The sequence below is a fragment of the Aythya fuligula genome, chromosome 2 (genome assembly GCF_009819795.1).
Source record: "Aythya fuligula isolate bAytFul2 chromosome 2, bAytFul2.pri, whole genome shotgun sequence".
In the NCBI taxonomy this organism is placed as follows: Eukaryota; Metazoa; Chordata; class Aves; order Anseriformes; family Anatidae; genus Aythya; species Aythya fuligula.
Genome location: NC_045560.1, coordinates 90,103,127 through 90,130,995, shown reverse-complemented (window position 1 = coordinate 90,130,995; position 27,869 = coordinate 90,103,127).

Here is a 27,869-nt window from a genome sequence, read left to right as displayed (position 1 = left end):
TGGCTGTGGTTTTGCCAAAATAACCCACACCAGATTTCACCAGCAACAGCAGATTCCTATAGCAGCACTCCTTGGGGTTGTTGAAAGGGTTATAGCTTGGGGTGGGTCAAAGCTGGCACAGCTTCAGCCAAAACCATGACGTGCCATGAGCTACCCACAAGCCATCCTGAGCAAAACCGGAGGAGCAAGACAACAGAGAAGTTGCCAGAAAACACACCATGGTGATAAAGTGGGCAAAAGTCTGTATTATTGTGTCTGGCTGTGTCATCTAGTTGCATCTTGCTGCCTGCCTTTTATTAGGCATATTTGGACAGGTTGCCCAGGGTGGTGGTGGCATCACTGTCCCTGGGGGTGTTCAAGGAAAGGCTGGACGTGGTGCTTAGGGACATGATTTAGTGGGTGACATTGGTGGTAGGGGGATAGTTGGACCAGATGGTCTCAGAGGACTCTTCCAACCTTAATGATTCTGTGATGATTCTATAAATATTCAACAAAAGCAAATTGGCTATACAAATTATGAACAATGGACCAACAGAAAATGTGACGTAAGTAAGAGTCTCCCTGTGACCTCCCTTTGGAGAAGCTGGGACTGATCTGGGATAGGAATTTGCTGACTGGCTGATGCAAATGAAAGCATGGCCTGAATACAGACCTGGAGCTTCAGGAAAAGGCTGTGCTAATAATGGAGAGTAGCCAGTGTACTGTAAATCAGGGTGTTAAAAGTAAGGACTCACAGAGCTAAAGGGACAAATACCCACAGATAATGGCATCCACTGCCTCTTGCAGAAGTAGGGTTGCATTCAGAGAGAGTTTTCCAGCACTGCCTCCTGTGTTTACTCCAGCACACTATATTTGGTGTGGTTGCTCCTGTAGCAGAGCTACTCTCTAACAACTGTCATCACTTAGAAGAAGCAAGCCTCTTGGGAGTTTAAGGCAGTTTTTATTTAGACCCACGCTTTGTTATGATACCAAGTTTAGCCTCAGCCATACTGCATACTCGAATTCCAGTGCCTGCGGCTGCTCACACATTACAAGCCCGGGTTTCTTTGGTTTTACTGCATTTCACAGCATCGCTGCCCCTTCAGATTTCCACTCTTGTTAGCCCTGAGCTTTGACCATAACTCAGGAGTGCAGAGTGAGAGAGAGTGCTCACAAAGATGGCACACAGTGTGCACAGAGGGGGACAAGAAATATCGTGTAGTTGTCAGTATATAGAAAAGGAACATGGTCTTGGAGCAGTGATGTTTGGGATGGAAAGTGGGAGATCAATTTTACTTCTCTGATGTTCAGTATCTTCTTGGTGAAGTTTTAAAAGTTATTTCTGGCTTCCACAATGATATTCATTACCTTAAGTCCTCTTTCTGAAGTGAAGACTTTATATCAGAATAATCTCCTAAATGATGTTATGGTTTAAATTACAACACACACATGTACCAACTTATACTGTCCAAAGATTTCTGTATGGTACACTATAATTCTGGTTTTCAATCACAGCAACATTTAAATCATGAAAGGAGAGGAGAGGAGAGGAGAGGAGAGGAGAGGAGAGGAGAGGAGAGGAGAGGAGAGGAGAGGAGAGGAGAGGAGAGGAGAGGAGAGGAGAGGAGAGGAGAGGAGAGGAGAGGAGAGGAGAGGAGAGGAGAGGAGAGGAGAGGAAAGGAAGGAAAGGAAAGGAAAGGAAAGGAAAGGAAAGGAAAGGAAAGGAAAGGAAAGGAAAGGAAAGGAAAGGAAAGGAAAGGAAAGGAAAGGAAAGGAAAGGAAAGGAAAGGAAAGGAAAGGAAAGGAAAGGAAAGGAAAGGAAAGGAAAGGAAAGGAAAGGAAAGGAAAGGAAAGGAAAGGAAAGGAAAGGAAAGGAAAGGGAAAAAGGAAGGAAGGAAAAGGAAAGAAAAAGAAGGAAGGAAAGAAGGAAGGCAGGAAGGCAGGAAGGCAGGAAGGAAAGAGAGAGAGAGAAAGAAAGAGAGAGAGAGAGAAAGAGGGAAAGAGAGAAAGAAAGAGAGAAAGAAAGAGAGAAAGAGAAAGAGAGAAAGAGGGAAAGAGGGAAAGAGAGAAAGAGGGAAAGAGAGAAAGAGGGAGAGAGAGTTAGGGAAAGAGAGAAAGAGAGAAAGAAAGAGAGAGAGAGAGAAAGAGAGAGAGAGAGAGAGAGAGAGAAAGAAAGAAAGAAAGAAAGAAAGAAAGAAAGAAAGAAAGAAAGAAAGAAAGAAAGAAAGAAAGAAAGAAAGAAAGAAAGAAAGAAAGAAGGAAAGAAAGAAAAACTCATCCAACTTTTATGTACAACACCCTGAGTTGTTCTGTTTGTTCATCTTGTCTTCAGCTGGAGTTTAGGACACAGACCTTTGAATCTGCCTTCTCAGAAACACTGACAACTCAGAACACTGTAGGTTCTATGTTATTATTCCAAAATATCAACTTGCATGCTCCAGAATTGTTTAAAAAATACTGATTTGATAGTACTCCCCCACATTTTGCAACTGCCATCTTTTAATGTGAATTTTAATATTCTGAGTGGGACAATGGTTGTGTTTCAGAGCTGCAAAGAACAACCTTTTTCCTCTTAAATTCCAGGAACAGCTTCTTTCTGCTGCTTTAGCTGTTTCACGTAGCAAATAATCTTTGCAACAGGTGTATTTGACTCATCATGCAGATTTGTGTTCTTTGTAAGTAGAAAATAAGAGCAGACAGTTTTCCCTGTGTGTCAGTGCTGTTATTCCAGTCAAGGCTGATACAAATATTTATTTCAGATAAAAGCACAAATCGACCTGCATAAGAAATCCTTCTGCTACTGATAAGCACAAGTTTTGGGGTGCCATTCTGGTGTGATGCAGTCACTGTGCAACGAAGCCTTTGCTCAAGTCCAGTGCAACAAATCCTATGTGGAGGCTTCCCCATGGCACAGACCTTCATAAGGGCAGGTGTCACCCTCTTCTGCCTCTGCTGCAGCAAAGGAGGAAGACGATAGCTTGTCTGGAGCAAAGCAGACACATCTTGTTATCACACCTTTTGGCGACAGTCAGTTCAGGTCTGTGAATCTCTTCCAGCAGGTCAGAGCAAGACAGGAACTGGTTCTAAATCAGACCACCAGGACAAATCTGCTGTAACATGGCTGGAAGGCTGCAAAACTGACCTTAAGCCTCTCCTTCACAAGGACGAATGAGTGTGTGTGAATGCACCCAGGCGGACACACGCACCACTCACACAAGGACACATCCCTCAGGCCTTGTAGAAGGTGAGCCAGCACTTGGTTTTTGGCTCGTGGGGCTTGGTTGGAGACAAAGGGGTCAAAGATCTTACGACTGAAAGGACAACCAGGAATGATATTACAGAGCTGTTTGCCTGAGTGCTCCCAGAATACTAGTTTCTCTAGCATAGCTATGAGCAACACACCAAGCTCCAAACAGCTTCTTTTTTTAAGTTGGGATCTAAGGCAGGGGTGACACTACAATGAGTGGAGAGCTGGCAACAACAAGCTCACATTCATTTAAAGAAGAATGAGCCTGCTAAACTTAAAGGTTTGCAGTATAAAGTCTTAGCAATCTCATCTCTTTCCCCCAGGCAGCCCAAGGAACTTGGTAACAATGTGATTCTTTGCTCTGTAGGGACAAAGAAGCAGCACAACTGTTAAGATAATATTTTCTGTTATTTTCTAATTTTTCTAATAACATAATAATAAATACAACTCTGTTCTAAAATTTATGAAATAACTGGATTTTTTTTTCTTTTTACTAGTCTGAAGTGTTGCAGTTGCTCCTGCGTAATCACTTAACCAGCTATGGGTTAGCACATGGAGGCCCCATCATGGAGATCCCAGCACCCCTATGCAGTAATGTCTCTATTGCACTTTTAAGAAAAGTCACTTACTGTTAGCATCCCCTGGCACCATATTGTTTCATGTATTCACAGAGATTTAATGCCCCTGGGATCATATTCTGTGGGGATTATTTGGGTGGTGAAGTTCTCTGAAGGCTTCACGGATCTTCCCAAGTTCCATTGCAGTCTCTGGTGAACACAGTTCAGCATGTCCCAGCTCTTCTCTGGAAATAAAGGAAAGATCTTCTGGTTACACTAAGCCATTTAGTTTTCTTATGCACCAGATACTTCCCTGCCGTCTATAGAGCTCGGTTCTCCAGCCTACAGCTCTGGGTTTCCCTGCTGTCTTGGTCGTGTGCAGAAAGTACAATCCAATTACTTCTTCCATGTGGAGAAGATGCAGAGAGTCAGCAGTGATAGATAGATCCCTGCAGGGCAGAAAGACCTGGCTTCTGCAAAATAATGAACCCTGTAGCCAAAAAAAAAAAAAGCTTGAAAAAACACAGCTTCAGAACTGAAGAGCCCACAGCCCTGAGTGAGCTGAAGTTGAAAGTTCACGTAGTTTTGAATCATTGCTTCAGGCTTTCTTCAGATTCAAAGGGATCTCAGTTTACACATTGGCTGTACATTTAATCTTGCTTTAGCAGCTGCAATCAAGTCAAAAGTTTTTACTGTTTGGGAGGTTTTTTGAGTGGAAGCTGATACTTTGTGTGGGGAAAGAGGTCTTTCTTCAGTTCCACAGAACTGAAATAATCAATACCCTGGTGCTCAGATGCACTGCAGGCCAAAACTTCTTTCCTAGTCCTGGACCACTGTTCTAGATATTCTTCACAGATGTGTGAGCATGGACATTTCTGAAGCAAGCAGTGGCATTATCAATCACAGCTGCCCCTGAGTGAGTGATCTGATTTCCAGAGTGATGAAATTCACGCTGCTGGTGTTCTTTCACCTCTGAACATCAGACAGCGTGCTCACAGCCTCCTCTGGATGAAGGCATTTGGCATTAGCCGCTATGATGATAATTGTCTCCTCTTCTGTTTTCATGCTATAAGCATGGATGCAAAAACCTGAACACCATTATCCTTTGCAATAAGATGCAGTGAATATCCACTTATCACTGCTACACCATAATCACATTGCTAATAAACACAGATAATTGACTCTCTTTGATGTCATTCCATTCATTATTATGTACTTCTTTGCCTATTGTGGAAATCATCATAATATGGGGATCGTTTTAACAGAAAAACTGCCATCGGTATATGTATGACGTTGTAGATCTTGCAAAACAGTCCTCCATGAGCACATCTTTGAAAGATTTTCCCACCTCCCAAAAAACAGCTTTGCCAGTTACTGGTCTGTGGAATGCAAACAATTGGCGAAAGCCATTTTAAACCATGGAGGGGAGCTTTGTGGGCTGCAGAGCATGTGAGTGCAGTTTTGAAAAGCCTCTGCCCTCTTTTGATAGTCTGGTGCCTAACAATGGGTGAGTTTATTAGCTTTTCCACCCAAAAGGCATAAGCATCTGTTTCCATCTGAAATGGAAAAACTGAGCTGTTTCCAGAACTGCTTACCTTTCTGTCAAAAGTCATTGGCAGTAGGTCAGCAGCATCAAACCCTGGCGTGGGGGTTTGTGGAAGGAACACCCTGCCACACGTATCCTTTCCCAGGCGAGCAAGATTGCATAAACCTAATTTATTTAGGAATTCAGGCTCAAAAAATATTCAATTTTTGTCCTCTTTATAGTATACATTTCATTCAGTTCTGCTTCAATCACTCTTTACCAGCCTTCCTTGCTCTTGTGAGGCTGGAGCAGTCGTAAATACAGCAGCTCCCTTTGAGTGCTAATGCTGGATGCTGTCCATGACTGCTGAGCTGCAATATGCAAGCCAGTGATACCACAAAGTGAGAGTTTATATTCCTTCCTTATTGCATATTTTTGGTGTGTAAATCCACAGACCAGAAAAAATTCAGAGGGGAGTGAGTGGTCATAGGGAAAATAATCCTCGTATAAAGTTGTGGCAGACACTTCTTTCAGCCTAGGACTCACCCTGTTGGGTAGTTTCACACCAGGGTGAATGAAACCTTCAGCTGCTGGTATTTTTTTCTTGTGTTTGAGTTAAGGGGAGGGAGGGTCACTGACACTGCTTATGCATTATTCATTTAGCAATGGCTCCAGGGAGCAGCTTAATGTCATGAGATTTTCACTTACATGAATTGCAATAGACTCTTTTCTTCTTCAAGCCTGCCTGCACTGGGGAAATTTTGTAAGTTGTTTCACCACTGGCATAGTTTAAACTGTTTGGGGGCTGCAACAAAGACCTGGTTATAGGCAGCCTGAGGTAAGCAATCTATTTTTACTGACGTGGTTTCAGTCTCTGTATCTAAATACATGTACCAAAAACTGAATTATTAAGACCAGATAATCCAGAAATATTTCGGCTTTGTTGAGATACCAGTCTCCATTGGACTGAAAATACTTGTATTCCACAAATCGCTCATTCCTTCTTGCAAGTACTAGCTTTCATTGGGGGACTTGAGTTTTTCTTGTTTTGTTTTCCTAGCCTTCTTTAAACTGGGCATTTTAAGTCAATATATCACTAACAAGCCCAGATGAGATTTTTCCATGGAGCTTTTACTGACAGAATCAAAATTACTTGAAGTATTGCATTTTGAGGCAGTGATATGTGTGCAGTCAAAAAGAGGCAGGTTCCGATCTGGCTGGGTGAAATACTTCCATTTAAATCCCATCACTTGCAAGGCTCTGTGCAACAAACTCAAGTACTAATAAAACTGAGGGGCTGGAAAGGAAAGTTTGGACTTTCTGGGTCTAATAGGAAGGATGTCAATAAAATAGCAGCTGAAAACGTGGAATAGAAAATCTTGATTGATCTCCGAGAGACAGAGATGGTAGATCATTTGCTGAAGAAAGGAGGAGGAGGAGGTGCTACACAGGAGGGAATTATCCATGTCTGCACTCAAGACTTCCCAGTCCAGAAGTGAGCAGTATCAGAGGTGAGAAGTGTCTGAATATCATTGGATGTTGTGGATTTGATACAATGGACACAAGAAACATTTTCTGAAGGCTAAGGAGATTTGCGGAATTTCATCTGGAGTTAGGTGCATGTGCTTCACCCCTTTAGACAGTATCTAAAAAGAGTAGAAGGAAGGTGGATGTTAAAGCACCAGCCCAAGTTGTTACCATATCTGTCCTTGCTGACTTCAGCCCTGTGAGTGCTGTTCTCACTCCTTGCACCAGTGAAGAGCAAGAAACTGTACTCCAGTGCTCTCATCAGTAACACAGCTGTCTTCTAGAATGAAATAGAAGTGAAGGCCACAAGCATTTGCAGTTCCCCTGTTGCAGTTCTTGCTCACGTTCACCAGGCTTCACCAGGTTCACCACATTTTTGGAGGAGCTGTTACCAAAAATGATTTTAACCAGGCTGATGCCCCTACACCATGGCAGAGAAACATCAGATCCCATCTGACCCTATGCTAATTTTTTGGCTCAGTGGGGTGCAGAGGACTGTGCGGAGCAGCCAGGCCTAACTCTGCCAGCCCCAGGACACGGAAGCCATGCCAAGAGCTGTTGCAGGGCCTCTGCACCTTGAGGGGGCTGACCAAGTGGTGGAGAACCAGCTAACCGTCCCTTTCTGATGGTCTACTCTAAGGAGTGCTTCTCATTGGGTCTGGGGAGTGTTTAGGATGGGATTTGGGACAGACTGTCCCAGAACTAGGGTACTAGGTAGCAGAGAGTGGCCACAGTCAGTTGGAGGTGGAGCACACTGGACCTTTCCATCTTGCCAGAATTTGTTTTTGTGCAAACAGTTTTGTACTTGCAGAGACCAGAGGGTGTTATGTACCTCCTTTTCTTGCCCCCAGCAAGATAAAAATCTCACATAAAAACTGGGTTAAGATGTTTTTGGCTGTATAATCAGCAAAAAGTGTGCTGAATGATGAGACAACAAAGCCCTTATGCATACTGAGCAGTGATTGTAATGAGGTCCTTGGTGCTAAACTCTCCAGACTGTCTTCTGTCTAACAAACTCTCATCTTTGCATCTACAAAACATTTAACTAAACTCTGGGCTTTATCCATTTGCTTCAGTTTATTCTTATTCTAGGTGACACAGCATGGTGGACAACTACCTTGCTAGTTTTCCCGATAGATTTCTGTTGGCTCTCCAGGTTGCCACATCTACCGTGGTGCAGTCAAATGGATACTTTTCAGAACTGGAAGGTGAAACACACCTCCTGTGTCCCCCTCAGCTGGACTGGGGGCTGGGGGCTGGAAGGAAAGCAGTGACCACAGTGGTAAGTGCAGTAGACACACATGCTCCTTGTACAACCTTTGCTCAGGTTTGGGAGAGCAAGTTCAGCTCTCCCATGCACTCAAGTCAGCCCATAGGCAGCACAGTATGGATCGTGAGCTGTGTCATAAAACTTCATTCAAGCTTCCTCAAGCCTAGGCAGGTGTGTAGGGCTTTGATTTTATTAATTATTTTATTATTATTATTATTATTTAATCAGAAGCCCACAGCTTGCTGATTTACCAGCACAAAGTTTGCTGACTCCAAGCCTTCAGTGTTGTCTCCTCTTCCAAAGTGACACGGCCTGGTTATGGGGTACCCATATGGCAAGCTAAGGAGAAAACCCTCAAAGAGAGGGTGTGCTGGAGCTGGACGATTGTTTTCCAACACCGCAGTGAACAAGGAAGTGTACGTCTTGTGTACCACCCACCTCTAATATGGATTCTTGGTTTCCCCCACCTGCATGCTAAGCAGTACATTCTTGCAGCACGCAGAAGTACACAAGTGTGAAACCCTTTTGAGGCTGTATTGGAAGGTGTCTTGTCAGCGTCTTCCCCTCCCGGCCGCAGAGAAGCACCAGGTATAATCACAGGTCAACCAGCATCTGGGCTGAGCTGCGGTGCATCACAGCTACCCCACCCTCCTCTGGCTTGGTGTGTCCTAAATGGTGCTACAACTCAGTGTCACTCATACAGGTACAGCAGCATATCAATGTTCACACAAAAAAAAAAAAAAAAAAAAAAAAAAAAAAAGCACATACACCACATGCACCACAAACAGGAATGTGGAGCACCTAGTTGTACATATAACATCAGCTATGGACCACCGAAGAAAAAACAGCAAGATTCCTTCCCTACAAATGCAAAGTTAATACCTTGTCTCCCATTTATTAGCTATGCTTAATTTGCATTGTTTTTCATTTGGCTGTGAAAACACTGCCATAAGCATGAACACAATCTCCATTTAAATATCTGTATTTGGTTTCATTCTTCCCCTTCCAACGAGAGTTTCAGTGGCAGATACATTTCTGATGGACATTGACTATGCGTGTGAGATCTGTTATAAATATAATTTAGTTTATTGCTGGATGTTGCCTTAATGGTTTACATGCTAACTGGAGAAAGCTAATGTACAGATTTGGCTTTATTTAGCAAATTTAAACTTGAGTTTTACTGAGCAGTTAGTAGACAAAATGTTGCATTGTGAGTTTTTTTTTTCCCTTTCCCTATAATATTTTACTTTGATTAAAGCTCTTCTGAGGTAAAATTGCACATCTCACGCAAAAAGCAATTTACCTCTGCTCTTATTGAAGTTAACCGTACTTATTTGTCCTAGCATAATGTATTTTTCTAGCTGCATTCTAACTGCAGTGCTTTATCATATGAGCCAAGTTAGATTTAATCAAATTTAGTTTGTGTTGTGAATTTTAAGACATTCGTTCAATTAGTCAGAATAAAAGCAGAGCATTTGGAAGAAAGATTAAAGTTGAAAAATGCTGGTGTTGAGCTCAGCATTCGGTGCTCCTTCTGCACCTTTCTCACCCTGAAACATTTCTCGGGCTTGGAAGGCTCCCTTATTTTGTATTTCTTTCTCTCTACAGACTGGGCGATGAGACGCTGGAGAGCAGCCTAGAAGAGAGGGATCTGGGGGTCGTGGTAGACAGCAAGTTGAATATGAGCCAGCAGTGTGCCCTGGCAGCCAGGAGGGCCAATCGTATCCTGGGGTGCATCAAGCACGGCATCGCTAGTAGGTCAAGGGAGGTGATTGTCCCGCTCTACTCTGCGCTGGTGCGGCCTCACCTCGAGTACTGTGTGCAGTTCTGGGCACCACAGTATAAAAAGGACATGAAACTGTTGGAGAGTGTCCAGAGGAGGGCTACGAAGATGGTGAAAGGCCTGGAAGGGAAGACGTACGAAGAACGGCTGAGGTCACTGGGCCTGTTCAGCCTGGAGAAGAGGAGGCTGAGGGGAGACCTCATCACAGTCTACAACTTCCTCGTAAGGGGGTGTCGAGAGGCAGGAGACCTTTTCTCCATTAACACCAGTGACAGAACCCGCGGGAACGGGATTAAGCTGAGGCAGGGGAAATTTAGGCTTGACATCAGGAGGGGGTTCTTCACAGAGAGGGTGGTTGCACACTGGAACAGGCTCCCCAGGGAAGTGGTCACTGCACCGAGCCTGTCTGAATTTAAGAAGAGATTGGACTGTGCACTTAGTCACATGGTCTGAACTTTTGGGTAGACCTGTGCGGTGTCAAGAGTTGGACTTGATGATCCTTAAGGGTCCCTTCCAACTCAGGATATTCTATGATTCTATGATTCTCCAACTGCTAGTGAAGCTCATGGGATGGGGAAGGCGTCATTTTATCAGGCTACAGCATCCAGGTAGATGGAAGACCTCGTGCAATTTTTTCTGGTCACTGATGGGATCAAATTCAAGCTTGGGCTTTTAAAAAAACATAAGAGTTCTTTAAGAAACCCCAGTGCTTCCCAGTTATACTTAGTCCAGTCTTCTCAGCACCCTTCGACTGCTTTCCCTGCCTGTTTCCTATTACTCTCCTGCTTGCCACCTGGTGGCAAGGTTGTCACCACTGCCTATCTCACTAACAGGAGCAAAGAGCTCACCTGTATTTGCATTTTGGACCGGGGTGTGCAGCACAGGGAGGCCAATGTAACAGCTGAGGGACACCAGGAAGGTCTGAGGGGCACAGAGAAAGTTGGTCAGCCCCTAACACGTAACCCTGCCTCGCAAGGCTCTGCTCTCACCTGGAGAGAGCAGGCGAAGGAAGGGATTAAAGCAGAGTGTGTGCTTTTCCTTTGGTCTGCTCGCATAACCAGCCTGTCAGGAGACATCACCGAGGGGCTCAGCAAGATCCAAAGCTCTTTTAAATATTTCCATGAATAATAAAGAAATGTTTGCCCATATTAACATGATTAGTTATAAAATCCCGTATTAGCATGGTTAGTTATAAACTGTATAAAAGGCCAGTTTTAAGAACAACCCTCACCCTGCTGCTTCTGTAGATGTCTTAAGATTGGGAAGAAACATCTCCTGCTGCTATTTACTGCTTCTTCAGCTGTCATCAGGATCGGAAACACCCCTCCAAAGTGGCTTTACACAGAAGATGCTGCCCAGAGAAGAGAGCAGGCTGGGCAGGCTGCTGTCACATCCGCTCAGGAGCACAGTAAGACCCTGCAGCTTTGCACCAAAAGGCCTTTAGGCACAAAACTCTCTCTCCTCCCTACACATTCAGCTTCTCTCTTAGCTTTTAAATTAGCATTATTTAAATAATGGGGTCTTGGCGTCTTGCTTCCCCCAAGATAATATTTTCAGAGTTGTCTCTAAAGGACTTGTGTTTCTTTCCAACAAGCAAGCTATTTTCTTCTGTCACTCTTTCTATTTCTTCCCCTAAAATGGCTTATTTGCACATACGGCAGGTCTTTTTAGGGTGTTGGGCTTTTTCTACTGTCTTTTCCTCTGTGCTGAATGTAATATCCATCAATTATTATTAGCATATTACTTTTGTTAAGAAAAATTGTGGTGCTCATTGTTACTGTGTCTTATGGCTGTAGTTTTCATCATCAGAGAACTCTTGATTAACTTTGCTTAAGTTCAGCAGCCTGAGTGATTTGAAAAGGCCACTGTGAAATAATAGAGAGAAATAAAAATGTCTTCGTGCAGCCATGCTCCACTCCCTCAACTGAAAAAATGTGGTGTTTTTACATTTTGAGACAGTTTCTCAGACAGCCAGACAAGGTGACATTAAACAAATCACACTAATTACAACACAATTTATGTAGAGAGATTTTACTGGCCTGCTAATACTTGGCAGGAGCTGCCAATTGCAAGTGTTTTAAAAAGGAACATTTCCAGCGTTAACTTTTTGGTTCTTAGGGAAATGGAAAGCTTGAGCCTGTTGAGCTCCCATATTTGTGCCAAGGGAAGCAGAAGCCAGTGCAAGTATGGAAGGAGGAGTTAAGAGACCAGAGTTCAGGTTCTGGATTTCAGACAGACTTGCACACACTGCACTCCATGCACCAAAAAAATTCAGCAAGAGCTTGTGTGTTTTCTGGAGGCTTTGCATCTCTGTGGCCTCTGTTATACAAAACCATGCATCCTGCTGTGAGCGATGTTCCCAAAGGTGCATATAAGACCTTGCCATTCTGTTTTGAGGCACCCACTCCTCACTCACATCAGTGCTTAGTGCAGCTTAGATGCTGTGGTTTAGCTCTAGCAGTCTACAAGGGGTATAACTTCTAGGGGGAATCAAACCTCATGGCCTCACCAGCCCTAGAAACTCCTGGAAACTGAAGACAACCAGCACCTCACCTCAGCGTTAAACCTGAGTATCAGCAGGGGCTCTCCTTCAGTGAAGGCACTACGAGCTCATTTCTGCTTTACAGCTGCACCTGATGGCATGCCTGAAGGTTGCTTGCTTGTGCACAGGCACATTTTCACACCTGACTCACAGTTAGCCCAGTGCCACCAGCCGATGCTGCCTGCGGTTACACGGGATTTCAGTAGGAATGGCAACACACGGCAGGGTGGAGAAACGGTCATAAGAGTTATTTCAGGCAGATGCTGTTGAGGGCTGCTGGTAAGAACAGTAAATCATCAAAAGTAAATATATATATCTTTAGAAAAATAAAAATAAAAAGCATCTGCACCTGAAGAGTGTTTGGTAATTGATCAGCGGTTCCATAGGCAGGAGAAGAGCTTTGTGGACAGACGGTTTTGCATAAAGCAGTTGTTGTTTACACCTGAAGCTGGTGTATGAATAAAGCCATCACTCTTTCCTGCCAATCCTCCTTTGCTCTGAGCCAAGAAAGCCTGTGGAGCTGCATGACGGCATTCCTTGCAATTGTTCCTTGCAGGTGTAGCTTTTATATGCATTTGTCAGCAGTTGTCCAGGTCAACTCACACACTGTGCCACACTTAATCCAACAAAGCAACGTGTTAAGAAAAGCAAGAAGGGGATTATTCAGAAAAGGGAACTTTGGCTTAGTCCCTAACCTGCCTTAGGCAGAAAAGAGAGAGCATGGAGTTAATTGTCTGCTTTGAATTGCCCTCTAGAGGAGGTTAGCTTTTCCACCAACTTCAGCCATGGTGGCCACAAGTAAGCTCTTGCTTTGGGAGACCCACCTGGCTGCGACTGTTGTCTTCATCTGCATTACTTCATCTCTCTCATTAAGCACCACCCAAGGATAAAAGTGTTTTTATTAGACATGTGTTTCCCAGAGCAAAGCCCACTCTTGGCTCCTTAATCAGCAAGATGGCTGAGAGTTCATCTCCCAAGCAGTTTTGGAAGTCACAACCCCCTGGTACCTCTTGCTGTGGCTGTGTTCTCCCTGCAGTGGCAACCCCGATAAGCCCCAGTGCCAAACCTGTCCCACCTGGTCTGTGCTTAACTTGAGACAGCAAGGACTGGGTGTTCACGTTGTCTTCTACAAACCTGGAAGCCACCAGGAGCACGGGGTGAGAAAGCGACTCTTTGATGGAAGGGACAAAAGGAGGAGACTGAGGGACTAAAGCCCTGCAGCTGCTGCTGCTGGCTGGGTGCTGGCAGGGGCTGGAAGGAGCACAAGGAGGTGGTGAGGAGAGAGGAAAGGCCAGGGAAAGGGAAGCCAGGGCTGGAATAACTCAAGGAGGAAGGAGATGGAGAAGCATAAAAAAAAAAAAGAAAAAAAAAAGTGATTGTGGTAGGAAGCCCTGAGCATCATTATACTGTGTTGCATAATTGTAATGCGATGTTGTCATCGCTACGCCTCAAAAAATCACACATTAAATCTCAGAAAAGCTCAAACTTAGCTTAAATATCTAGAGACTGCTTTAAAAACAATAACTTTGACCCTTTTTCTTTTCACTTCTCATTGTGGAAGGAGGACTCCAATCACATCTTCAGGCTTTTTTTTTCTATAAATTAACATTTGAGAAAACTGTTCTCAACAAACTGTGTGACTCAGAGAACTGGGGCTTTGGGGAAAACACCAGACATCACAAACCTTACCACAAAATGGCAAGCACTAGCCAGTGGGGGATTAGGCTTTCTCTGGAGCTGCTCCTTTAGGTTCCTGGTAGCCTGCTGTTTGCAGAGGTAGCTTTGATTTTGCAGCAGAGAACCAAGGCAGGAAACACAGAAGACATATTACCTCCCAGGCACTTGCTTTTTTTGAGATTGCGTCTGATGTTGTCATTTAACTTTCTCTAGAAACAGGACTAGATGTTTTCTCTTTGTGCAACATGCATGGATACGTCCTATGCAGGCATTCACAGCCATCTGTATATTTGACAGAGGTGGTGAGAAACTCCTCCATGCCCAGCTAAAGTAGCTTCCAGAGACAGTCTCTGAGCTCAGTGCAGGTCTTGCTTCTTCTGCAGATTTACCTGTCCTCCACAGCCTGGACACACACATGGCACCTCAGCCCTCTCTTTGCATTAACTGGGTGAGTTGATACAGCCCAAAACCTCACCACAGAGCCATGAGCCATCTGTGAAACACCACGAGGTGCAATGTTGTCCCACAGGCGTACCTCATTTGTGTAGCACTCAGAAACTCCTGACAAACAGCCAAAATCTCCAAATTCTGCCAGGACAAAGTTTCCAGATGGAAAAAAAATAGTATAGCTCTAGAGAAATGTGGGCTGTATCCAAAGACAAAAACGTTCAGCTTCCCAGTCAAACACCAAGGGCTAGCTGGCTCAAGTCCTCAGATTTGCAAAGGCAAACCCCAGGCCTCTGTGCCCCTTCAGGCAGTGTGAAAGCTAATCTGGGCATTTGCAGAAAATCCTGATAAAATCAAGCTCATCTTAATGTTTTCTCCAAAAGGATTTTGATGTGTTTGAAAGTTTATCTCATCTCTTGAAATCACCTGTGGCTTCCTTTTAAAGTCTGCAGCCATCACACCTACAATAGATCTCCCTAAGGAGCTGCAGCTTCTTGAAATTAAATTAGAATAGGAAGTGGCTATATCAAATAAATAAACACACAGAATAAAACAGGCAGGGTGGCTTGGAAATACAACAGCAGTCCCCCTAGAAAAACACCTTTCCTCCAGTGTGGAATACATTAAATAACACTTTTTAATGCTTTTTTTTTTTTTTTTTCATCCCCAGAGAGAAAAAGCAATTTATCTAGATATCTCACTTGCCTAAGCTGAACCCCAGTGTTTGTAGTGTCATCTGCGTCACGGCAAATATTTCTACCACAGATAGGGGTGGTAGATAGGTAGACAGATAGATAGATTAGTTCTTTCCAAGGACTCTTCCTCCTAATGGAAGTGACCCCCAAAAAGTAAAGAATGGCTTAATTTCATTTCCTTGCTTAAATGTTTTCCTTCCCCTGAAATATATCTTATAATCATGATGAATATGAACTAGAAGAAATAATCTTTAAATTCCTAAAGATATGTACAAATCAATTAGTCTTATGCCAGAACCGACTATATGGCTTTCCTTTAAAGATAAACTTTACATTTCCATTTTTAATAATTGTCTTCTTTCCTTCTTTCTTTCTTCCTTCCTTCCTTCCTTCCTTTCTTTCTTTCTTTCTTTCTTTCTTTCTTTCTTTCTTTCTTTCTTTCTTTCTTTCTTTCTTTCTTTCTTTCTTTCTTTCTTTCTTTCTTTTTCTTTCTTTCTCTCTCTCTCTCTCTCTCTCTCTCTTTCTCTCTTTCTCTCTTTCTCTCTTTCTTCTCTTTCTCTCTTTCTCTTTCTCTCTCTCTTTCTCTCTCTCTTTCTCTCTTTTTGACTGTTTTATTTTCCAATTAGATAGACCTAATCTAGATCTAATCTATTGGCTGACCACCCAAACCCACAGATACCTTTACAAATCTCCAAGCCACTCTCCAATAAGCCTTCATAATTCCTTGGAATTCTATTTATTCTTAGGAGGTAAACCAACATTTTTTGTTAATGATGTTCAACTAACGCTTAGACTATTGCTTAATCTAGAGGTTTAAATAGCTAAAACCCCACTGCATGTATAGCAACTCCTCATCACACCAGGTGCCACTGTCTATAACTTTGCTGACTCTTTTCACCTTTTCACCCCAAGAAGAAAGAGGATAATCCTCCGAGGCTCTGCTATATGATATTGAAAAATTTCCCATCAGACAAAGTTAACAGAGACTCAGAGGGAGCCCTGTGAGTTGAAATCCTCTGCTCAAGTGCAATGTTGGCCTAGTGCTGGAGGCAGGGCTCCTTGGAGGCACCCCCCATGGCCTGGGGCTCCCGGACCCTCTGCCCAGTGCCACCAGGTGACACCCTCAATCTTCTGTCTTCTCCCAGCCAGGCTGTTGTTCACCACCTCCTGAGAACTTTCCGCTGACCAGTTTTCCTCTGTATGTCGATGCGGGATTTCTCTCTTCTTCTGCAGAGCTTACTGCCTGTGCCAGCTTTGGTTTCCCACTGCGTGGCAACTTCTACTTGACCATGGACACGTGGATGGCACGAGGAGCAAGTCAACAAGTCCTTTCTCTTTTCAGCTTCTTCCCAGTGAAGGAAACATTAGCATGTCAGATTGCCAGACAACACACCATGGACTTCTCCCACATATTGCTCCTTTTCTTCTTTTTTTCACGCCCAGAGGTAAAGAGGTGAGTGACAGATTGCCAGTGGGGGGAAAACTGATGCTGAGCAGTGCTATTGCAGCTTCTCTGCCTTTTACACTTGAGCAGGAAGGGGTCCTGAAGCAAGGCACTGAAGCCAACAGCTTATCCACAAAGCCCCCAGCTAATTAGTCATAAAAAAAAAAAAAAAAAAAAAAAAAAAGAATTGCAAACTGTCAAGAGAAGAAAGTTGGGGTTTAAAAGGATTTATCTTTATAGTTCTAAATGGCTACAGTTCAATCACAAAGCAAAAAAATACAGGATAATTTACAAAGGGTCAATTTGATAAAAGGAGGGAAAAAGATACCTGAGTTTCATTTAACTCACCGGGGAGGAAGTCGTGTTCGGTGTGCTGGCTGCACATGCATGTAGCTGGATAATTGCTAGGTTAGGAACTGAAATAGCGGTATGTGGGCATGATCCGATGGAGCAAGCAGATACATGGGGAAAAAATAAAAAAAAGGCTCGGCCTTGGGCAATGTGTCATTGCATAGAGAGTAGATCAACTATTCATTTCTGAAATTTACACTTTGTAGGGCATAAATAAGAAGGGAGGATCAGCTTGCTCCAACAGTAATGAACATACCCTCTGATGGATGCTGCGTGTGGCTCCATCTAACTAATACAGCCCCCAAAATGCTATTGGAGCCCTACAGAAGTTGTGTGCTCTCACATTGCATATTTTTTTTAGAAAGTAGCTCAATTAGTCTGAGGGTTAGCTGAAGTAAAGCTCACCTCCTTATCTCCTCGCCTTTCACATCACAGCAGGTACGGCAGAGCCAGCCCCTAGGCCTCACAGTGTGCCTCTCAGCCAGGTAAATATTTACTAATCACGTTTTGCAAAGGGCTGGGACAAAGGCAGAACAGTTCAAAGTTTTGAAAGACTGGCTGTGAGGGAGTTGTGTAGAGACACAAAGGGAAATCTGGGACATTGGAAAGAAACTCACAGCAACTGGGGCACCTTGAGAGCCAGGCGAAGAAGAAAGATGTAGAAGAAGACGCAGAAGATGCACAGCTGCCAAAACAACTGGCTGGCATCTGCAAAGCCCCAGAAGGTGTGCAGTGTGCTCATCCAGGAGCAGGACAGTATGTGTGCGTGTTGGAGACTGGGGAAGGTTGTTTTCACATGATGGAGAAGGAAGTTTTCCCTGTTGTCCTACAGTCACACGTACTGCAGCAGAAGAAGCCTGAAGGAACAGGTCAAGCTCACCAAGGGAGACAAAAACCAGTCTGAAAGATGTTTTCAAGACACCCTGCCTTGAATCAATGTCCCAGTTGCAGTTTTCCTGCCTGTCTTTGCACTCCCAAGTTATAATTCTCTACCACCAAGTTTTCTTTTCTTATAAAAGAGCAAAATGAATGTAGTGTTTATTGCTCACAAAGCACAATGCCATAATCAGGTTAAGAAAACAATTGACTGAATGTTGACGTGTGATATTAAATGAAACTCGGTTCTGAAAGGCTTCATTTGCTCATTGGGGACGCTTGTCTTGTTTACAATGTCACTTCTGCTACAAGTGTTTTTAAGGACAGATGCTTCTGAGAATTAGATGAGCCTGATGGTCTTGTGAAATTGCCATGCAAATTTACCAGGCGGGTTCAAAGTCAGCTGCCTCACCTATCAGTACTAATAAAACGAACATGTATTTGCTTTGTTTGAAGAAGGGGAGGGAGAAAAAAAAAAAAAAAAAAAAAAAAGAGAGAAAGTACAGGAGACAAGGAAGGAGGAAGAAGGGAACACACGTAGAATTAGAGCAGCAGTTGGTAGAGGTGAGAAGAGCTGTACATACATCAGTAGCACGTCGTCCTAAATTAGCTCTCCACCAGTTCTGTACCCACCTTGAAAACAAGCTCCTTCATGCTACTTAATCACTCTGTAGTATGAAGTTTCAAAGAGAAATTCATATCCCAATAACAATATTTTCATTGTCCTATTCTTGGAATTATCAAAACTGTGCCACTCTAGCCTCAACCAATCATATTCATCCTTTTTGGTCTAGTCTCAGGGCTTCCTTATCGTTTTTTATACATATGTTTATGAATCAAAGTGGTTGCTTTAAAGGCTGATTTTTCTGGTAAGTTGCTATTTTGAAGGTAACATCCTCAGCAGTTGATTGGGGATCTTCTCTAGGTTTCCATTCCCCTACTAGAAGAGCATCCAAGTTTTAAGGCCATATTTTGCCTGCCATGTAGTTCATATCATTCTCATTTTAAACAAGCAAACTTTTTTTTTTTTTTTTTTAATGAAATCTGTTGTAGCTCTGATCTCCCCAAACTTCTCTAGAGGAACAGCTAAGCACACTCCAACCCAGGAGATCAGCAGCTTATACCCCCATGGAACCAAGAGTGTCTCTCGCTGTCTAATCAGGAGGAGTCTTGGGCACACATGGATTTACCACTTTAAGAAGGCTCCCAAATCTTAGCCATTTTTGAAGGACCTCATAATTTCAATATCTTTTGGTTTTCTGTGCTCAAATTAAAGCATGTGTGCAATGGGCAGCCTAGTACAGCTAGCACAGCTCTGCACAGTGTGCTGACTGTTTTTCTGAACCTTGAGAATTTGGCATGTGAAGTCACACAACAGAGGACAATGATGTCCCCTCTAAAAACGGAAGGACACTTTTTATTGGCAAACTACCAGCAGCAAGAGATTAAGCTAACAAGGTAAATAATGGAGGCATGATAAATGTACTTTTTTTCCCCCTACTCAATCCCTTTATTGTGTTTTGTGGTATAAAAACAATAAACTGCTGTTCTCCACTAAGTTCCTCATATTTAGTAGACTCAAAGTCCCCTTGAGGTTTGAGAGGTTGAATCTGCTGTAAAAAGCCACGTGAGTTTATGCAGAATTCTCCTGGTTTACCGAGATACTCAGGAGGAGCACGCAGGCTGATGTGCCACCAAACTGGAGTTGAGAAGTAGATGCTGAGACTGTCCTGTAAAGCAAAGGAAAAGAGAGGGGTAGAATTGGAGACACTATGTTGGAAGAAGCATAAGTAGAAATTTTTGCCAAGCATTGTCTGGGAACTTAGCCGTAGGACTGGCTAGCCCAGAAATTGTTTGAGACAGTTCACAACTTAGAAAAAGCACTCCAAGCTAAGAGCTACACATACTTGTAAGAGCCTATAGATTAGCCAAAAATCCAGTCTGAGAAATTTATTCACAGGACAAGACAGGGAGCAACACTGAGGTTGGAGCTACAGAATACAGCTGGAAAAAAAAAGCAAGCAACCAAGAGGAAAAATAGACCTTGAGCCCTGTGTTGGTGGAGATACTGGGTGCTGTAAGCAGTCAGTGGGACTGACGCTGGAGCTGCTCAACACCTTTAGAAGAGGCAGCAGATAAAGAGAAGCAACATTAAGAACAAATCAAGGGAAGGGAAATTTACTGCTGTCTCTACTTAGAGATTGTGGATTGAAAATGTAGAGAAAGATGGTGAAAACATTAAAAGAGGCCAAGCAAACAATTCCACTAGCACTGGCAGAGTGTTTTTAAATCACATCCTTTTATAATCTACTATATGCATTACCATAACATGGCATTGCATTATTCGGGCACGTAAACAATTGTTGAGTTCCCAACTTCTGCCACTGGAAAAAGACGATGACCTGGGGGAAAGAATTTCTGTAGTAAATACCTCAGCATGAATAATAAGATGAGGTTATTTAAGTGACAGCTTCTTGAAAAATTAGCCTAACTTCCTAATAACTGTACTACACAGCTTAAAGAAATCTAATTTTATCTCTGCCTCCCACACAGTAAATCTCCCTATCGCATTCTTTCCTTGCTTCACTGCTATTTCTTTGCTTAATAATCAGCTACTTAAAAGATTGGGGATAATGTTAATAATGGGCAAATTAGATACACAGAAAAGAAGTGTTTTCTGTGCTTTCAGAGGTACCCAGCATGACAGTCATTAAACTAAAACCTGGGCTTGAAGAGGGAGCAGCAACCTGGGCAGGCTGCAGAGGAACAGGGCAAGGACTCCGGCTAAGTTAGCATCAAGCAGACAATGTTAGTCAGTTTAGCAGTGATAAAAAATAAAATAAAAAACAAACAACAGGAACTCCTCTCCCCTTCAGCATTTTTCTCCCATAAACTAATTAAGCTATAATATTATGAGCACTTCCTTTCAGCCTAGGCTTCCCTTTTAGCATGACTGTGGGCAGGCTGGGCAAAGCTGGGTTATTGCTTAGATGTAAAAAAAAAAATAAAGAAAGAAAAAAAAAAGAAAGAAAAAAAAAAGGCACTACATTTTGCCTCAGTCTCCTTTATTATTTTGTTTCCAGCTCTACACAAAGCCACTCACATGCCCAGTGGCTCAATCTCACTTCCAATTAAGTCAATGATAAAACTCACATTGACTTAAACGGGAGCAGGTTTGCATCCCAAAGGCTAACAGTCAAGGCTTTTAACAGTGAGACTAATAATAGGGAAACTAGAAGGAGTTAGAAAATGTCTTCTTCTCTTTTCTTAGGCACAGTAATTCAAAGTGAATAGAGTAGGCATGTTCAGTTTGAAATTATTTTCAGGGAGGAAAAATACGTAGCGAGTCTATTTATAACGCAGTGATTCAGCTCTTCTTATAATTTGTGTGGATGGATCTGCAGCAGAAAAGGAGGCAGCACGTAGCAGGAGTTACTGACTACCCCCTTTAAATAGTTTGCAAGCCCTTTCTTAGCCCTTACTATAGTCAGCCCTTACTATATAAGCTAGCCTGTGCAGCAGCGTACACATGGCTGGGTGCTAAAGTGTTTTGCCTGATTAACTTGCTTATAGTGGAGCCCACCGATGAAGAAAGAGCAGAAGAGCCAGGATGCACCTTGCAGTTCTTCAGCGTTGGGTTCCTGCTACGGGCAGGGTCCATGCAAGGCCAAGGAAGGAAGACATTTTTATTTTTTATCTTTTTTGACAAAATCAAGCAAAAAGGAGGGGTTAGGACAGCGACAGCCACATTCATGCTGCAGTGAGCTGATGCACAGCAGAAAACGTCCCGATGGCTGCAGGCACACAGCCGCATAGGAACCCTGCCTCCTCCTGCCTGGCAGACACCCAGACAGCACAATGGGACTCGTTCTGGGGAGGCTGACACCATGGAAAGTCGGGAGCCGCCTGCCAGCTGGATTTGACGCTTCTTCAGGATGCCTGTGCGAGTCATAGCTGCGACGCTGCGCCACGTGTGGGAATAGGGAAGCCTGCCCTGTCACGGCGTTGGGAGCATTTCCCATCTGTTCTGGGTGCTGCTTGCTCGTCATCGGATGGGTGCACACCACCTATATTTGTGCCTTTTCCTTCTCCTTGCTTCTTCCCTGCTAGTAGGGTGGAAGGAAATGCCTTTGCCTTTTCCAGTGTTTATTACCAAGCTCCAGCTGAGAACGCTGAATTGCAGCGCTGCCTGAACAACCTGCTGTGAAACTTCTGCTGTGCCTCAGAAGAAGTTGCTCAGGATGAACATGAGGGCAACAGGCATCTCTAGCATCAACTCCCAGATCCCTCAGGCCACAGTCTGGAGGGTCCACAGGCACACAACCACACTTGCACTGGTTTTCTCTCCTTTTCTGCACTATTCTCCTTTCCATTTTTTTTTTTTTTTATTTATTTTTTTGAATGTCATGGCTTTAGAAGCCAAAACAGCCTCAACCACTTTCTCTAATTACAGCCCAGATCGTGGTTTCTTGTTCCTGAGTCAGACACTGAGGGCCAATGGCATTTGAAACAATTATAAAGTTGATCCCAAAATAGTACCTTGGTACAAGAAGCACAAACCGCAAAGCCTCCTGGAGAAGGAGGCAGTGCAGATGTGGGGCCTGAGGGTCTGCCCCCCACCCCTCTCAGATCACTAAGGTCTGTCCTGAGCATCTCTGCTCCCTGCCATGCACTGGATGCCCAAATCCCAGCACATTCCCTTCCTGCTGAAGCCACTCTGTGTGACCCACAGATCTTCTCTGGCACTGTATGTTCAAGAGTTCTTCCCTGGCACTGCGATGGCACGGAGAAGATGCACCTTTGGCATCGCATGGGAGGTCCCACCTCATCTGTGGAGAGCAGAAGCAGGGGAGAAGCACTTGAACAGCTGCAGCAGTGCCTTTGAAAACTGTACACACCTTTGGGAAATGCCCTCCTGCAGCCAGCTATCCCTATGGGCCAGCACAGAGAGGAAAGGGCTCCCCTCCACCCTCCCTGATGCCACAGACCCCGGTGTGTCTCGTCCTGCAGCTCCCAGGGCGACTGTGGGCAGATTCTGGGTCGGGGTGACAGAAAAACTCCCCGAGATCTTCCCTTGCTGCTGTCCTTCGTCTGCAGGGAAGACTCCAGCAGGCCGGATGCCAGCAGGCTGGCCTCGCTTGCCCAAATGTGCCAGGTGACCGGCACCCATGTTCCTGGTTCCTCTCCGGCTTGGCTCGCTTTACAAAGGCGCTTTCTTTGTCTGGCTACTGGAAGTTCACCCGGGGCTCTTAATGGATGCTTCCCCTGCGCCGTGACTACTGATAAACATTCTTCATTAAAGTATAAAATTAATCTCTGCTGAATATATGGGATGCAGCCCGAAGCCCAGCTCAATCTCCATTAACTGCATTGTTCTCGCAGCTGAGGGAAATAAGATTTATTTTAGTCAGTAAAGTGAACAAACACCACCTGTGATCCTCTCAGGAAGATGACCTGAGCTAGGAGGTGACATTTTTACTGCTCCTTTCTGACTATAACCAGGCCTAATGGTGCATGGCTTATTATGCTTCCAGCAAAGCCATCTTTTTCAGTCGAAAATGAGCTTTTTGTCAATTAAATTCTCAGTGAAAATAAAGACATGTACAACATGCGTATAATAATTCAATTTAAAAAACACACCACAAGAAAGGGGCTTTTAAGAATGGTGCTGTAAATGAAAGATAAGAGTTTTAATTTTATTTCTATTTCTATTTTGGCTTGAATAAATTGCCAGTCTTGTTAGCATTTCCTACACAGTGATCACAGGATGAATCAGCCCGCAAACACGACCAGCCCCTTTGCTTTCCAAGCGGCTCACTGGCTGAAGGAACTTATCCACTGCCACTGCTGTATGGATCAACGGGGTAAGTCACTTCTTCATACTGTCAGCTTGGAGCTCTGACAATCAATGCATTCCCTGTTTGAGGAGGGATGGAGAAACTCTCTCAGTGAACTGTGTGTGACTTTCAAAGCATAAACAGAGCTTAAATGAGGACAAGGATACTTCTTCATTACATTGCTGTTTCAAGGTTAATGCAACTCCTGGGAAGTTCAGAGCCCATAACAATGCAGGCTTTCTCCATACATGTTGTAAATCAGGTTTCTTCCAGCAAAGTTAGACAGTGTGTGCCAAGCAGACATTGCCTACCCAGTTTGTCCTTGAAGATGTGCTGTGCTTGGTTTCCTGCACATGACACAGCAGTGTTAAAAATACATCCAGGAGTGATGTGCTTGCATTCTGCTCTGTGATCTCTTCTGGCACTGTCTTAGGGTCCAGGACTTAATAGAATTCAACAACTTGAGTTTTCAGGCATGCTTGGGACAAACTTTTAGATTCAGCATCCCACATGTACTCTCCTCCTCTGTCACCATCTGGGAGCACTAGGTGGAATCACAGCTCCTACAGGGAGAGATACCAGGATCGTGTTGACTGATGCTGATTTGTGCAAGAAGCCAGACCAGGTGGGAATCCCATGGTCTGGTTCAGGATTCACATGACATATACACATGGCACGTGAAAGGGCAGGAGAGAGAAAAGAGGTTTTTAATGGAATGCCATAGATCTGTTCAGGACTAAGTTTCATGTCATTATTTGAGGCAAAACTTATGAAGCAGGTAAATTATAGACAGTAGGACTAATGCTGTAGTGATCATTACTGCCAGAGGCACCTAACTCCTCTACATCCCCTTGAAAATCTGCTGCATGCTGCACTGGTGGAGCAGAGTAAGGGCTCTGACTAGCAGAGGCAGGAAAATCTCCCACCATTTTCATGCTTCATCTATGGTTTCCATAGCACGTTTGGCAACATCTCAAGCCTTCCTCAGCCCTATACCTATTATCAGTTACGTTACGTTACAGTGCTGCATTTTAATTGCTGTGTTTTCTGAGACAGAGATGAATCTAAATATATCTCAAGCGCCAGCAGTGATATTTAGCACAGCTACTGTAATTAAGTATTCAGCCATCACCAACAAATAAACTTCTCACTTGAGCAAATGGGTTCTCTGAAAAACACCTGAATGTTTGACAAAATTCCATTTTCTATTATTTTAATATCATTTGGAGGCCTAGGCTTTCTTGATTGGTGGGGTGTGCACGTAAACTGCCAAGAAATTGCCCGTTTTTGATCACAGCTCTTTTTCCTTTTATGAATGCAGACACTGACAGCTCTAACAAAGATACTCAGCTAGGAGCCTTTTTCTCCTTTAAGGAAAATGAAATACTGCTGGGTTAAAACCACTAATTACAGTTTATAATAACAATACTTCCTGGAAAAAAAAAATTATACTTAACTGTTGTCTTTTTTTTTTTTTTTTTAAACTAAAGATTTGGCCTCAGTCTGATGGCTAACAACTTCCAAAAATCTTCTTCACTGGTACAATTTAACTGGCAGATTCCAGAGCAAAAAAAATACCCCTATCCCATGGTATCAACATATCTTACTGTCAAACTATTTGCTTTGTGTTCCTAGTGCATACATATTTCATGTATGCAACAGGAAGCAAAGAATTTCAATGCATATCACTAATACCTCTCCCCCTTCCCCCAAAGCACATCGTTGAGTGTGAGTAGTTTAGAAACTCTTGGAACTTTTGGTGTATGGGATACTATAGAAAGGGAAAAGTCCCTTACTAAAATGCCCGGGCTGAAGTAAGCTGGTGTAGCTCTATGAAGCCAGTGGAACTGCAGGGATTTGTACCCAGACCTCCACATCTCGGTACAAGTACACATATCCCTGCTTTTTCTTGAAGCATTCTCTCCTCCAAGCTCTTCCACTGGGACCGGGATGCCTTTCTCACTCCCCTATTCCTCAGAAAACATCTGAACATTATATGTATTTGAGAATAGGGGAATAGTGGGAGGCTGAACTTCTCTCTCAAGAGTTTTCAAATATCAGCTTTCATGCTCCTGGGATTGAAAGAGATGTGAGGGGTAGGGAAGGTGACAACTGGGCTTTTCAATCCAGTGGGGCAGTGGTGGCACTGGATCATCTGTCTCCCAGGCGTTATTTTGCAAATTCTTTCCACTGACTTGCACAAAAGATCACACTGAATACTGTGAATGGCATTGAAAACTAAGCCAGCAGCACTGAACCAGAAGGACGCTTGCTGAATGAAAGCTCGCTTGCTCTCATTTAAATGATAGCTACACAAACTGTGCAGGAAACACTGAGCCTGATCAGAGAAGTGAAGGTGAGAATATTTATTTACCTTTCTTATAACTGCTTTTTTGTTTGGCCCATGGGAAATAGCAATCTAAAACTGACTACAAACCCACATTATTTATCAGGTAAGGGAATCTTCAAAAACAATCACTCTTGTGATGAAATCCAAGGACCAGCTTCTGCTATTCTTAATCCCTCGAGAAGCGCTTTGTTTTGTGTGTATTGCCACTGAAATCGATGAATACAGAATGGGGCAGAGTCTGAATGTTCATAGACAGTCTGGAAACATAATCTAAATTTTTCAGACCTTATCCCAAAACTCAGCCATGTTTGTTGTCGCATGTTGTTGCAAAGACACGTCAACACGTCTTTGTTGCTTCCTACAAGATGTAGAAAATGGCAGGACTGGAACTAGAGCATTTGTAATCTCCCATGTTATTTTAACAACCCCAAATACAAATTCAAAGTCACCTTCTGGGTATTTCAGCGGCATAAGCATTTTTAAATACAGCTATTTAAAACGTCATATCCTAGTATATCCAGTCTAATGAAGTATTAAAAAGGAAGATTTCAGTTGAGTAAACATTAATAATTGATTAGATGGAACATACTGGCATGCAATATTTTGAACAAGCAGCAAAGCTAAGCCAAACCACAGAAAACATGTTGCAGCACCTCCTCGAGCTGAGGCTCACACTGAAGGCAGATCTTGAAGAAGGGGAAAAGTTGGCCCAATGAGAAAAAAAAAATAAAATCAGTGCTAAGAACAGGCATGTTCTCTGCTCAAAGTATGTGAGGTTACTTAATTCTCTTCTTCCTGAGAGCTCATGCCCGCAGCTGCTGAAGTACAGAAACCAAAGTGCTGAATTTCAAATGGGCAGTTCATGAAAATACTTGCAAACCATCTAGAGGTTAATTCAGTAATGCTAGTCAAATTCACAGAAACAAAAAGACCAATGCCAGTGGCATTGTAAGCACAGTAACTTTTACTACCTGATTCAAATCTCTCAATCAGCATGCAAGAACTGGCAGAAATCTGACATCCCTGGATCTAGGAGCAAGCTCCAAAGGCTAATGCCAAGGATCACATTCCTGAGTCTGCTTCTCTCAGACGTTCAGTGAAGTCCCATGCCCGTACCTGTCTCTCACTCTCTTTTCATCTCTTTCATGTTGGTTTCTTCTACTTGTCTCAGACTCGGTTGAAAAGATGTGCCCCTCTGGCTGCAACACAAGACACGAGGGTTCAGAAAAGCTCCCATGTCCTGTGTTGTAGCCGGAGGTCTCACAATAGTTTAGAGCAAACCCTCTGGAGTGCAGGCTCCTTTCGCAGACAGAGCTCTTTTCCTGCACTTCTGAATTCAACCTAAGTGTCAATCTGTGAAAGAGAAGCAGAGAAGAATGGAAATCAGGTGCTTGTGGACAGCGAGCAGATAACACTGTGTGCGGCTGCTAGTGTCAACACTGCAAATGGAAAAAAACACCCAAGTAGCCGCCAACCTGGGGCAGAAGGGTCAAATTCAGACCTGGAGTTAACAGTTGCCATGTAGTTGACCTCCATAAAGCCACACCAGCTCACAGTAGGGTGAATGAGCCTGACTGCCTTCCCAGCAAGATCTCCAAAACTTGGAGGCTCGGAGCCTTGGCAACTTTGCATGTGCCTATGCTTTCAATGACAAATAAAGCTAAGCAAATAATTAGCTCCTAATCATGTCTAAACAAATTCTGCCTTTTGTTTCTTGTTTGCAAATTGCCCTTACAGGGATCACAACATTTCTAAATTTGTT